The 13,115-nt window shown below is 43.2% G+C and overlaps 1 long non-coding RNA gene across 1 annotated transcript; it reads left to right on the forward strand.

Moving 5' to 3' along the window:
- The first annotated feature begins 29 nt into the window (after positions 1-29).
- LOC142475236 (uncharacterized) lies at positions 30-12,491 on the forward strand. The gene is made up of 8 exons (XR_012790815.1): positions 30-133; positions 1,362-1,472; positions 3,908-4,027; positions 5,048-5,143; positions 6,588-6,699; positions 9,485-9,604; positions 10,591-10,688; positions 12,242-12,491. It is a non-coding gene; the product is annotated as an uncharacterized LOC142475236 (long non-coding RNA).
- Positions 12,492-13,115: the final 624 nt, after the last annotated feature.

The following is a 13,115-nucleotide window of genomic DNA, read 5'->3' on the forward strand; positions in this document are numbered from 1 at the left end:
AAATGTTTTTTACTTTTCTTTTTTTTCAGTAATGAAGAATGAAACATTTCTGTTAAAATTGAATTGGAGGTGAACTGGATTCATCATCAACTCTGCACCAGTGTGAATTGATGTTCTTTAATGTTCTGATAAGGTACATGCAACATCTCTTCCTCAACCCCTGCACCACTCTCTGCCTCTTGCCTCTCTCTCTCCACCTCCCTGCTAAGCGTATTAACCCATCTAATGTAATCCACATTCCATGTCTCACTTTACTCTTCACTTCTCACGTGCCCTCTGGAATGACTGCTCTCTGACTAACAAGGTCTATTTGTACATGACCTCTTCTGCTCTCATCATCCACCACCTCTCATTCCCCTCACCCCTGTCCTACTCGATACCTCAGCTTAATTGAACTCTCTCCTCTGACATCTACCCTTATCTCTAACCTCTCCTCACTTTCTGCTTAAACTAACTATCTTGTTAACTTTTAAAATGCTATCATCTCCTCCTCCTCCCTCCTCCTCCCTCCTCCATCATATATATGCCCCTTCTAGGCTCTGACACACTCATCCCTCTAAGGCCATGATTATCATGGGCACATGCTTGGTCATCCACAGTGTGTGCGAGCGATGCAGAGCCGCCTCGGACCTCAGTGCAGGGATTGCTGCATACCCCCAGCATCTGTCACCCACAAACAATACACACACTAATACTCCCCACAATACACACTATAATACCTCCTCAATACTAATCTCCCCAATAATATTATAGCTCCAAACACAATATACACAACACCCTTACACAAGATACACAATCTAGTACTCTCCTCTGCACCTCTACACACAATATAATACTCCCACACACACAATATACACACTACCCTCCTACCCCCATAAAATACAACCAATAATACACACACACTTTGTGGATGTTGGGACCAGCTCCCGGCATGCACCAGTGAAAGAGAGAGGCCCGCAGAAGCTCGGAAGAACTCCCTCCATCCGTGCCTTACTCCGTTTCACATCTTCTCCCTGTCTCTCTCCCTCCCTTTCCTTGCATCTCCCTGCGTCTTTACGTATACCCAGTCAGTGACGGCTCTGGTCACGTGATGCCTTAATATGGGCTTATCCATATATGTTCATCCACGTCACTAATGTGATGCCCGCACTGTTGCGGAGCTGGTACTTACGACGGGCACTTATTGTTTTATCAGTACTGCGTACCTGACTCTACCGGCCTACTTTCAACACTAGTACAATATGTGCTTCACTACGAGTGAGTGGGGAATATTGGCATCACACAGTCACTGTTGAATATGCCATTCAATCCATTTTGAAAATAGTAATGCAATGTGGTTTTGTTTTGTTTGCTTTTTGCAGTAATGAAGAATGGAAAAGTTATATTAAAATTAAATTGGAGGGGAACTAGATTCAGCATTTCATCATGAACTCTGCACTTGTGAGAATTTAACTTCTTGAATACCCTGACAGGTACACGCAACATTAAGACTATAATCTGCTGTGCAAGCTTTCGTGCTATACCTCCCCCTCAGGTTTTGATTTATACATTTGCTCCCTCAATTCATGTCCTCTAATATTTGAAAGCTCTCTCCTAGCATTTTCTCTTTACCACAGAACGTCATCCCAATGTAACCTCTCTCTTGTTCTTTCTGCTTGCTGTTTCCTCACTCCTCTGTTAAACTTTTCAAATTTCTCTAACTTCCACACTCCTGCTTTTATCCACATGTTCTCCTCTTTCCTTCCCCTACCTTTGCATGTGTCTACACACTGCACCATTTGTACAGACCTCTATTGCAGCTATTTCTGCACTGCTCAATGAAAAGCACTCTTTAATATCCTATTCTCTGTGCCCCCTCTCTCTGTGCCCCCTCTCTCTGTGCCCCCTCTCTCTGCACCCCCTCTCTCTCTGCGCCCCCTCTTTTGGCGCCTCCTCTCTCTGCGCCCCCTCTCTCTGCGCCTATCTGTCTCATTCTCTCTACGTCCCTCTCTCTCTACATAGAGCTATCTCTGTCTCTCTCTACACCTATCTCTGTGTCTCCTTCTATGTTTGCTGATGTGTGGGATATCTCTTATAATCTTGAACCTGCTCATATACACATCGGGCCTCCCTGCCTCTGCCTCCCTGCTAAGAGTGTTAACCTATCTAATGTAATCCACATTCCTTTCCTTACTTTTCTCTTCCCTTCTCCTATGCCATCTGGAATGGCCGTTCTCTGACTAACAAGGCTCTAGTTGTACATGACCTCTTCTGCTCTCATCATTCACAATCAGTCATTCCCCTCACCCCATCTTACCTGTCCCACTGATTTTCCTCTGCTTAATTAAACTCTCCTCTGACATCTACTCTAACCTCTCTCTCTCTTTCCGCTTAAACTAACAATCTTATTAACTCTTACAGTGCTATCCTCCTATCTATATGCCCCCTCTAGGCTCTGACACACTTGTCCCTCTAGCCCACACCCTTGGCTAAATTCCCAAACATGTTCATCACACTTCCACTCGCTGTTCTTAATGCCTATGAAGGAAATCACACAATTGATATTTGATTTTTCTACAGTAAAAATGTCTCCAGTCCTGTATAAAGCTGCTCTTTGGGGCCAAACCACACTACTTTTTTTTCACATTCATCAACACTCAAATTTAATTTACGCTGTCTTTTTTTCCCTGTATTTGACTCCCTCCACTAACCTTCTCCTCACACTTGCCATCCTTCCTTCACTTCTCCTCAAGCATTTGACTACTTCAGAGACAAGGTGGATGCCACCCACAAGGAGATTCCTTCTGTCCCTTCCCCCTTCTCTCCTACCTAATTCTCCTTCTGCATTTGACTCTTTTTCTTCTCTTACAGAGCTGGAAGCAAATCATCTTCTCTTCTCCCTCTACCACATGCCCTCTAGATCGTATCCCCTCACACCTTACTGCATCTCTTAGTCCCCACTCTCACCCACATCTTCAATTCCTCCCTATTCTCTGGCTCTTTACCCTCTTACTTTAAGCCTGTAGTGGTCACCCTTTTCTCAGAAACAACCTACACCCTATGTGCCTTACTAACTACCGCCCTATATCCCTCCTGCTGTTTGTCTCCTAATTGCTAGAATGTCAACATTCTTAAATCACATGCCCTCCTGGATCCTTTACAACCTGCCTTTCGTACAGCTCGTTCTACAGACTGTGCTTAAAGCAAATTCCCAAGGTCACTTTTCCCTACTAATCCTACTTGATCTATCTGCTGCGTTTGATGCTCTCAATCACTCTCCTCCTTCATATTCTAAACTCTCTCTTGGTATCCGTAACACAGTTCTATCCTGGTTTTCATCATAACTTTCCTGTCACACATTCTCCATCTCTGTTGCTAACATGTCTTCGTCTTCTATTGATCTGTCTGTGGGTATACATCAGGGCTCTGTTCTGAGATCTCTCTTTCTCTCTACATACTATCATTTGGTGACCTCATCAACTCTTTGTGACAATCCTATAAATAACAAATACAAATATCAGGTCATGGGAATAAGTGATTTGGACATAAAAGTAACATTTCGGAAGTGTGGACAACTAATACATCTTGTAGATTGCCTTTACAGTGTGATGTCATTGATTCAGTAGATTGTGTGCAGACCAGGACTGCAGTACAGTGTCACTCACATGGATGACTTGCGTGGTAGAAGCTCAAGAACAAGGATGTCAAACTCCAGTCCTCGAGGGCAGCAAACAGGCCAGGTTTTCAGGATATCCCTTCTGAAAACCTGGCCTGTTTGGGACCCTCGAGGACTGGAGTTTGACATGCATGCTCTAGAAGGAGCACAGCTGTGGGTGGGAGGTGGATTTGCTTTGCATCAAATGGTTTGGAGCAAGGTTTATTGTATGTATTATCATAATAACAATGCAATGCTTAACTTTTATTTCAGGAGGGATGACTGCAGAACAGAAGTGAATATTGAAGCCATGTGTTCCTTTTCTTGCAAAAGAGAAAATTTGAAGGACAGTTGAAGAGAAGGAAAATTACTACACAGAGACAGATAAGCAATGTGTATATTTCTCATTTACCATTTAGTATTTGTCGTTTTATTGACTCCACACAATCCGGCTGCTACGGGTTTCACATTGAATATTTTCATCTCTACTCTACCCCTTCCTGTGATCTGAACCATGCAAGTTTTCGTTGATTCAATACATCATGAGTAGAGGGTGGCTACAGTATGAAGTAAAGACCCAAGGACCACATCTACTACCATTCATAACAAGAACATGTGCAGTAGCGCACAGCTGCAGTTCTATGTGATTGTTATGAAAGGTTGAGGTGGTTCAATTCTATGAATCTGGAGTGGGATGGATCCTGTTTGCATCATATGGTTTCATCTAGGCCAGTAGATTATATAACTCTCAGTACAGGTTACACATGGCATCAGTATTAGTGATTTAAAGAGGAGGAAAGCTTCAATGTGGAGAACAAAGCCAAGTAATGTTGAAGTTACTCCTTTTACCATTTACTTGGTCAGTCTGTACTGTCTACTCTCCACACAGCTGCTAAGGATCTTCCATTTTAAATACTTTCACCTCCTATTCTGCACTGCTTTGCTGCCCATTATTTAGAGATGCGTTCCAGTCATGTTTACCACTCTGAATCTCTCTGCAGTCATTGGTTCAGCACATCATGGGTAGAGCATGGCTACAGATACAGCAAGCTATTATTATTTTACCGGCTGATCATCCATAATATTGCATTAAAACATAGAATATCACTTAATTTCCAAAAGATTCAGTGATGCTGATAATGCAGAATCTCACAACATTTCCCATCATAATGCCATAATGCACCAGTTGGAGAAATAATCCTTGCTATATCTGTACATTGTGTGACGTATTACCTCCATGACCATTGAGAGCAAGTACATCTTCTGTATAGAGCGGCTGTGTTATGATGCAGTTATTGATCATCATTGACATAATCACAAGAATCTTATGCAAAGGGAAATTGTCCGCAGCGAAGTGAGATTTCAGCCCCCAAACGTCTGTAATATTAATGCAATGTCTTACTTTTGTTGCAGTGAACACTGAAGAGACGGATCTACTACAACACTGTACAGGATGAGCATACGCTACAAGCAGCAAAATGATCTTGCAGTTGACAGTATGTTGTTCTGGTAATGTGCACAATTATTATTTATGGGCTACACACCACAGTGCTGGACATATTCTGTTAACTTCAACTCTACTCCTAACATGGAGATGTCTTCCTGGTGTTACTGATTCAGTACATCATATGCACAGTGTGGTTATGATATGATGGATTGATTTAATGAACCCACCAACCAATGATGACATCTGCATCATCTTCTGTAAAGTGCAGCTACAGCATGATATTATCAGCATTTGGTGCGGTATAATCAGAGGTATCTATGTGCTTTTGTGCCTGTTTTAAGTCCTCCAGCTTAACGCCCCTACACCTCCCACTACACAGGCATACTTACTTATGCATACACTGACATCTGGCATACCTACACACACCCCAGGGCCACTTCCTTCCCCTGATGTCAGGGAGAGGATGGGCATGCAGAGTGCAGTAAGTCTCCACGTTACTCTGGCCAACAGTCTTGGCCTACCCCCAGCATCTGTCACCCACAACATCTGTTCCCTCCTTGTAAAGTGCTGAACTATCTCACCTGGGTCAGTGCTATAGCTGATCACAGTGCCGATCAGGATGTCACTGTGACAGGCAGCAGTGCAGATTGACCGGTCAATCAATGCAGTGCCGCAACATATGCACTAAATGAGATTTCCGTGCCCCCAGTCAGGTTACTCCCTGGGCAGTGACCCTGCTCACCCCCTCCCCTAGTTCCACCTCTGATCACAATTATCTCTCTTGGAGAGTGTAGCAAATTGGAGTTGGGGGAATCTCACCTCTGCCATGCATGGTCACAATCTGGGCACAGGACCCAAATAGTGGGCAATGTGGCACTTCTTACAGTAGAGAATAAGTAACTTTATTCTTTACTTGTGTATTAAGGACCTTATTTGCATTAAAATTCAGTCCCCATGGAACCAAGACTTTCTGGCTTACTGAACAAAGTGGAATTATTTCGTAGAGGGTGGAGAATTGTATTTTATCTGAAATTACCCCCTCTGCACAAAATACAAACAATTATACACATAGACGTACCTTGTGGAAGTTGTTGCCCTCTATCTTCCTGTGGTCTCTCCCTGTTTCTCACCGTGCCTCCTCCCATTTCCTTGCACCTCTGCGTCTCCGCATATATCCCTATACTCAGAGCCGGCTCCGGTCAGTGACATGGGATGCCCAAATATGAGCATATCCATATATGGGCATCCATGCCACTGACCGGAGCCCACTCTGTTGCGGATATGGAGAGAGACTGGGAGATTTACATCCCCTTATAATTCATATGGTGCATAGTACCGGCACGTATTGTTTTACCGGTACTGTGTACCTTCTTACTTTCACACTGGTACAGTATGTGCTGCAGTGGGACTGAGAGGGATATATTGGTAACACATAGTCATTGGTGGGGGAATTCAATCCATTTTGAAAATAGTAATGCATTGTTTTTTACTTTTTTTTTTTTGCAGTAATGAAGAATGAAAAAGTTCTGTTAAAATTGAATTGGACGTGAACTGGATTCAGCATTTCATCATCAACTCTGCACCAGTGTGAATTGACGTTCTTTAATGTTCTGACAAGGTACATGCAACATCTCTTCCTCTACCCCTACACCACCCTCTGCCTCTTGCCTCTCTCTCCACCTCCCTGCTAAGCGTATTAACCCATCTAATGTAATCCACATTCCTTGTCTCACTTTACTCTTCCCTTCTCACGTGCCCTCTGGAATGTCTGCTCTACGACTAACATGGTCTATTTGTACATGACCTCTTCTGCTCTCATCATCCACCACTTCTCATTCCCCTCACCCCTGTCCTACTCGATACCTCAGCTTAATTGAACTCTCTCCTCTGACATCTACCCTTATCTCTAACCTTTCCTCACTTTCTGCTTAAACTAACTATCTTGTTAACTCTTACAATGCTATCATCTCCTCCTCCCTCCTCCTCCATCATCTATATGCCCCTTCTAGGCTCTGACACACTCATCCCTCTAAGGCCGTGATTATCATGGTCACACGCTTGGTCGTCCACAGTGCGTGCGAGCGATGCAGGGCCTCCCCGTCGCCTCGGACCTCAGTGCAGGGATTGCTGGAGCGACAGGCATGCGCTAACTTTGCCTTCTGTTGCGTGCTTACTATAGACGCAGCCTAACCCATGCATTGGTTAAATTCACAAGCACGCTCTCATCACACTTCATCACATCACACTGCTGCTCTTAACACCTATGGAGGAAATCTCACAGTCTGATTTTCTACACTAAACCTTTGTCCTGTTCTGTAAAACTCTGCTCCTTTTTTTAAGGTCAAACACTACTTTTTCCTCACTCATCAACACTCCAATTTCATTCACACTGTCTTCTATGTATTTGAGTCCCACCACTGACTTTCTCCTCCCACTTAACATCCATCCTTTATTTCTCCTCAAGCCTTTGCTCACTTGAGGCAAGGTGGATGCCATCCACAAGTAGATTCGTTCTCTCCCTTCCCCCTCTCTCTTTTTCTATCTAGATCTCATTGCACTCTTGACTCCTTTTCTCCTGTCACAAAGCTGGAACCTGATCTTCTCTTCTCCCTCTACCACATGCCCTCTCAATCCTATATTCTCACTCTCACCCACATCTTCAATTCCTCCATATCCTTTGGCTCTTTCAACTCTTCCTTTTAAGCATGCAGTGGTCACCCCTATTCTCAAAAATAACCTTGACCTTGTGTGAATTTCTAACTATCGCCCTGTATCCTTCCTACCATTTGCCTCCTAATTGCTAGAACGTCTTGTGATCTCCCGTTTGATCAACATTCTTAAATCACATGCTCCTCTGGGCCCTTCACAATCTGCCTTTCCCAATGTAACCAATTATGTACATAAAGAAAATTCCCAAGGTCCATTTTACTTACTAATCCTGCTTGATCTCTCTTCTGCTTTTGATACTGTCAATCACTCTTCTCATTCATATTCTAAACTCTTTCGAAACCGGCCACTGAGAAGTGGACTTGGCCGGGTAATACCCGGCGTCGGGTAATGTCAGGGCAGCTGGAAATAATCTTTTATACTTACCTTTCCTAAGACATCTAGGATCAGCAGCAGCAGTCCTCTGATGTTGGCAGCATCAGAGGTGTCTTCACCTGGCGGGGGGAGCTGCAGGAATCACTTCCACAGCACCGAAGCAGGTAAGCTGTGTCTGTGAGCCTGCAGCTCCCCCGCCGGCTGAAGACACCACAGATGCTGCCACCGTCACAGGACTGCTGCTGATCCTAGATTTCACCGCCACCCGGAAGGTAAGTGCCAAACCGTGTACCCGACCGGGTAGAACCTTTCATTTTGGCCGGGTACCCGTTACCCATTTTTTTATAGTTGAGGACCCAGTCCAACACTATTCTCTATTCATCTGCTCCTTCCTACATATCATCTTTGGTCTCGTTATGCCCTTCCTCGTCTCCTAAGCTCTACTAATAACTGTCTCCATTATACTTCTTACACCTCTACTGCGCACTCGCTCTCTTGCCTGAAACCCTTTCCCATCAATTTACCTGTGAAACTCACACACACTCAGTATATGCCAACATAACCTCTTCCACCCACATTTAAAATCAACCTTAAAATTCACAACTTAAATGAAGCATTTCAATAGCTTTTACTCGTTGCTACTGTCACTCATTCAGTCACTAACTATTGTTCCCAAGAAGTGCTTTATACTACAAGTACCCACCATTAAGGACAAGCATTGTCATCTACTGCACTTGTTCCCCCACCTGTTGTCTCTCTGTAAGTCTCCTTACATTTCTCTTAGATTGTAAACTACCCAGGACAGGGATTTACTTTCCTATTGTCTGTTTTTGTTTGTTGAACTTATTGTATAATAATTTCCTGTACTTTTTGGTCTCTCTTGTAAAGCGCTGAGTACACAATGGGTGGTATATAAATAGAGATATATGCAGAGTCTAGAGACAAGGCACACCTGTATAGGTAGCTACAGTTTATCCGGGACTGTATGCATCCTTGAAGTGCCTGTCCCAGTTATTTTCTATTGATTGCAATGTAGGAGTGTCTGTCCTGTCTTATTTTTTTTATTATTATTATTATTATTATATATACAAAGATATATACAAAGATTGTTTCCTGTCGTTAGCATGACATTGTGTGACACAGTGTGATGTCATTGATTCAGTAGATTGTGTGCAGACCGGGACTGCAGTACAGTTTCACTGACATGAATAACTTGTGTGGTAGAAGCTCTAGAAGGAGCACAGCTGTGGGAGGGAGGTGGATTTGCTTTGTATCACATGGTTTGGAGCAAGGTTCATTGTATGTATCGTCAATAATAATTATAATAATAATAATGCAATGCTTAACTTTTTTATTTCAAGAGGAAAGACTGCAGAACAGAAGTGAATATTGAAGCCATGTGTTCATTTTCTTGCAAAATAGAAAATTGAAGGACAGTTGAAGAGGAGGAAAATGACTACACAGAGACAGATAAGCAATGTGTATATTTCTCATTTAGTATTTGTCGTTTTATTGACTCCAAAAAATCCGGCTGCTAAGGGTTTCGCATTGGACATATTCACCTCTACTCCACCCCTTCCTGTGATCTGTACCATGCAGATTTTTGTTGATTCAATACATCATGAATAGAGTGTGGCTACAGTATGAAGTACTGACCCAAGGACCACATCTACTACCATTCATAACAAGAACATGTGCAGTAGCGCACTGCTGCAGTTCTATGTTATTGCTATGAAAGGTTGAGGTGGTGCAATCATATGAATCTTGAGTGGGAGGGATCCTGTTTGCATCATTTAATTTGATCTAGGCCAGTAGAGTATATAACTCTCAGTACAGGTTACATATGGCATCAGTATTAGTGATTTAAAGAACAGAAAAACAGGAGTGGAGAACAAAACCAAGTAATGTTGAAGTTACTACTTTTTACTATTTACTTGGTCAGTCTGTACTGTCTACTCCCCACACAGCTGCTAAGGGTTTCCATTTGAGATACATTCACCTTCTACTCTGCACTACTGTGCTACCCTCTATTCAGAGATGAGTTCAAGTCATGTTTACCACTCTAAATCGCTCTGCAGTCATTGATTCAGCACATCATGGGTAGAGCATGGCTATAGATACAGCAAGCTTTATTTTACCCTAATATTGCATTAAAAAATAGAATATCACTCAGTTTCCTACAGATTTACTGATGCTGATAATGCAGAATCTCACCCTCCCATCATAATACACCATAGGAAGAAATAATCCTTGCTATATATGTACATTGTGTGACATATTGCCTCCATGACCATTGATGGCAAATACATATTCTGTATAGAGCAGCTGTGTTATGATGTAGTTGTTATTGATCATCATTGAGATATAATCACAAGAATCTTATGCAAAGGGAAACTGTCATTAGCATAGTGGGATTTCAGCCCCCAAACTTCTGTAATATTAATGCAATGTCTTACTTTTATTGCAGTGAACACCGAAGAGACGGATCTACTACAACACTGCACAGGACAAGAGTATACACTACAAGCAGCAAAATGATCATGCAGTTGACAATATGTTGTTCTGGTAATGTGCACAATTATTATGTATGGGCTCCACTCCACAGTGCTGGACATATTTTGTTAACTTCAACACTACCCCTACCATGGAGATGTCTTCATGTGATTGGTGTTACTGATTCAGTACATCATATGCACAGTGTGGCTATTATATGATGGATTGATTTAATGAACCCACCAAACACTGATGACATCTATATCATCTTCTGTAAAGTGCATCTACAGCAGGATATTATCAGCATTTGGGGTGATATAATCAGAGGCATCTATGTGCTTTTGTGCTGGGTAAAGTCCTCCAGCTGAACCGCCCCCCGCCCCCCACCCCCCTACACCTCCTGCCACACAGGCAAACTTACTTACACACACAGCACACTTACTTATGCACACTGACACTTGGCATACCTACACACACACACCCCACAGCCACTGGCATGCATGCAGAGTCCTGGGCATGCAGAGTACAGAATATCTCCACCTTGCTCTGGCCCGTACTCTTGGCCTACCCCCAGCATCTGTCACCCACAACCTCTGTTCCCTCCCTGTAAATTGCTGCACTAACACACCTTGGTCAGCGCTGCAACCGATCACAGCACCGGATCATGTCACTGTGATAGGAAGCAGTGCTAATTGACCGGTCAATCAATGCCACGTGGCAACATACGCACCAAAAGAGATTTCCATGCCCCCTGACAGGCTACTCCCTGGGCAGTGACCCTGCTCATCTTCCACCTCTGATCACAATAATCTCTCTTGGAGAGTGTAGCAAATTGGAGTTGGGGGAATCTCACCTCTGCAGTGCATGTAGAGTCCTGTATGCAGAATACAGAAAGTCTCCACCTTAGTCTGGCCCGTACTCTTGGCCTACCCACAGCATCTGTCACCCACAAATAATACATACACTAATACTCCCCACAATACACACTTTAATACCTCCTCAATAATAATCTCCCCAATAATATTATAGTCTTAAACACAATATACACAATACCCCCTAACACAAGATACCCAATCTAATACTCTCCTCTGCACCTCAACATAATATACACACTATAATACCCTACACACAATATAATACTCCCACACACACACAATATACACACTATCCTCCTACCGCCATAAAACACAACCAATAATACACACACACTTTGTGGATGTTGGGACCAGCTCCTTGCATGCACCAGTGAAAGAGAGAGGCCCGCCATCCGTGCCTCCCTCCGTTTCCCATCTTCTCCCTGTCTCTCTCCCTCCCTTTCTTTGCATCTCCCTGCATCTTTGCATATACCCAGTCAGTGACGGCTCCGGTCACGTGATGCCTTAATATGGGCTTATCCATATATCTGTTGCAGAGATGGAGAGAGACCTGGAGATTTTACATTTCCTTATAATTCATATTGGTACTTAGTACGGGCACTTATTGTTTTATCAGTACTGGGTACCTGACCGTACTGGCCTACGAGTGAGAAGGCAATATTGGCATCACACAGTTACTGTTGAATATGTCATTCAATCCATTTTGAAAATAGTAATGCAATGTGGTTTTGTTTTGTTTGCTTTTTGCAGTAATGAAGAATGAAAAAGTTATATTAAAATTAAATTGGAGGGGAACTGGATTCAGCATTTCTTCATGAACTCTGCACTTGTGAGCATTGACCTTCTTGAGTGCCCTGACAGGTACACGCAACTTTAAGACTATAATCTTCATCAACTGCTGTGCAAGCTTTCGTGCTATACCTCCCCCTCCGGTTTTGATTTATACATTTGCTCCCTCAATTCATGTCCTCTAATATCTGGAGGCTCTCTCCTAGCATTTCTCTCTACCACAGCACGTCATCCCAATGTAACCTCTCTCTTGTTCTTTCTGTTTACTGTTTCCTCACTCCTCTGTAAAACTTTTCTAATTTCTCTAACTTCCACACTCCTGCTTTTATCCACATGTTCTATACACTTTCCTTCCCCTACCTTTGCATGTGTCTACACAAAGCACCATTTGTACAGACCTCTATTGCAGCTATTTCTGCACTGCTCAATGAAATGCACTCCTGCACATCCTATTCTCTTCCACCTTCCCTCATTCTCTACGCCCCCTCTCTCTACGTCTCCTCTCTCTACGTCTATCTGTCTCATTCTCTTGACGTCCTTCTCTCTCTACATACCCCTATCTCTGTCTCTCTCTACACCTATCTCTGTGTCTCCTTCTATGCTCGCTGATGTTGGGGGATATCTCTTATAATCTTGGACCGGCTCATATACACATCAGGCCTCCCTACTAAGAGTGTTAACCTATCTAATGTAATCCACATTCCTTTCCTTACTTTTCTCTTCCCTTCTCCTGTGCCCTCTGGAATGTCCACTATTACTAACAAGGCTCTAGTTGTACATAACCTCTTCTGCTCTCATCAGTCACAATCAGTCATTCCCCTCACCGTGTCTTACC

Source organism: Ascaphus truei, unplaced genomic scaffold, assembly GCF_040206685.1.
Source record: "Ascaphus truei isolate aAscTru1 unplaced genomic scaffold, aAscTru1.hap1 HAP1_SCAFFOLD_1119, whole genome shotgun sequence".
Lineage (NCBI taxonomy): Eukaryota > Metazoa > Chordata > Amphibia > Anura > Ascaphidae > Ascaphus > Ascaphus truei.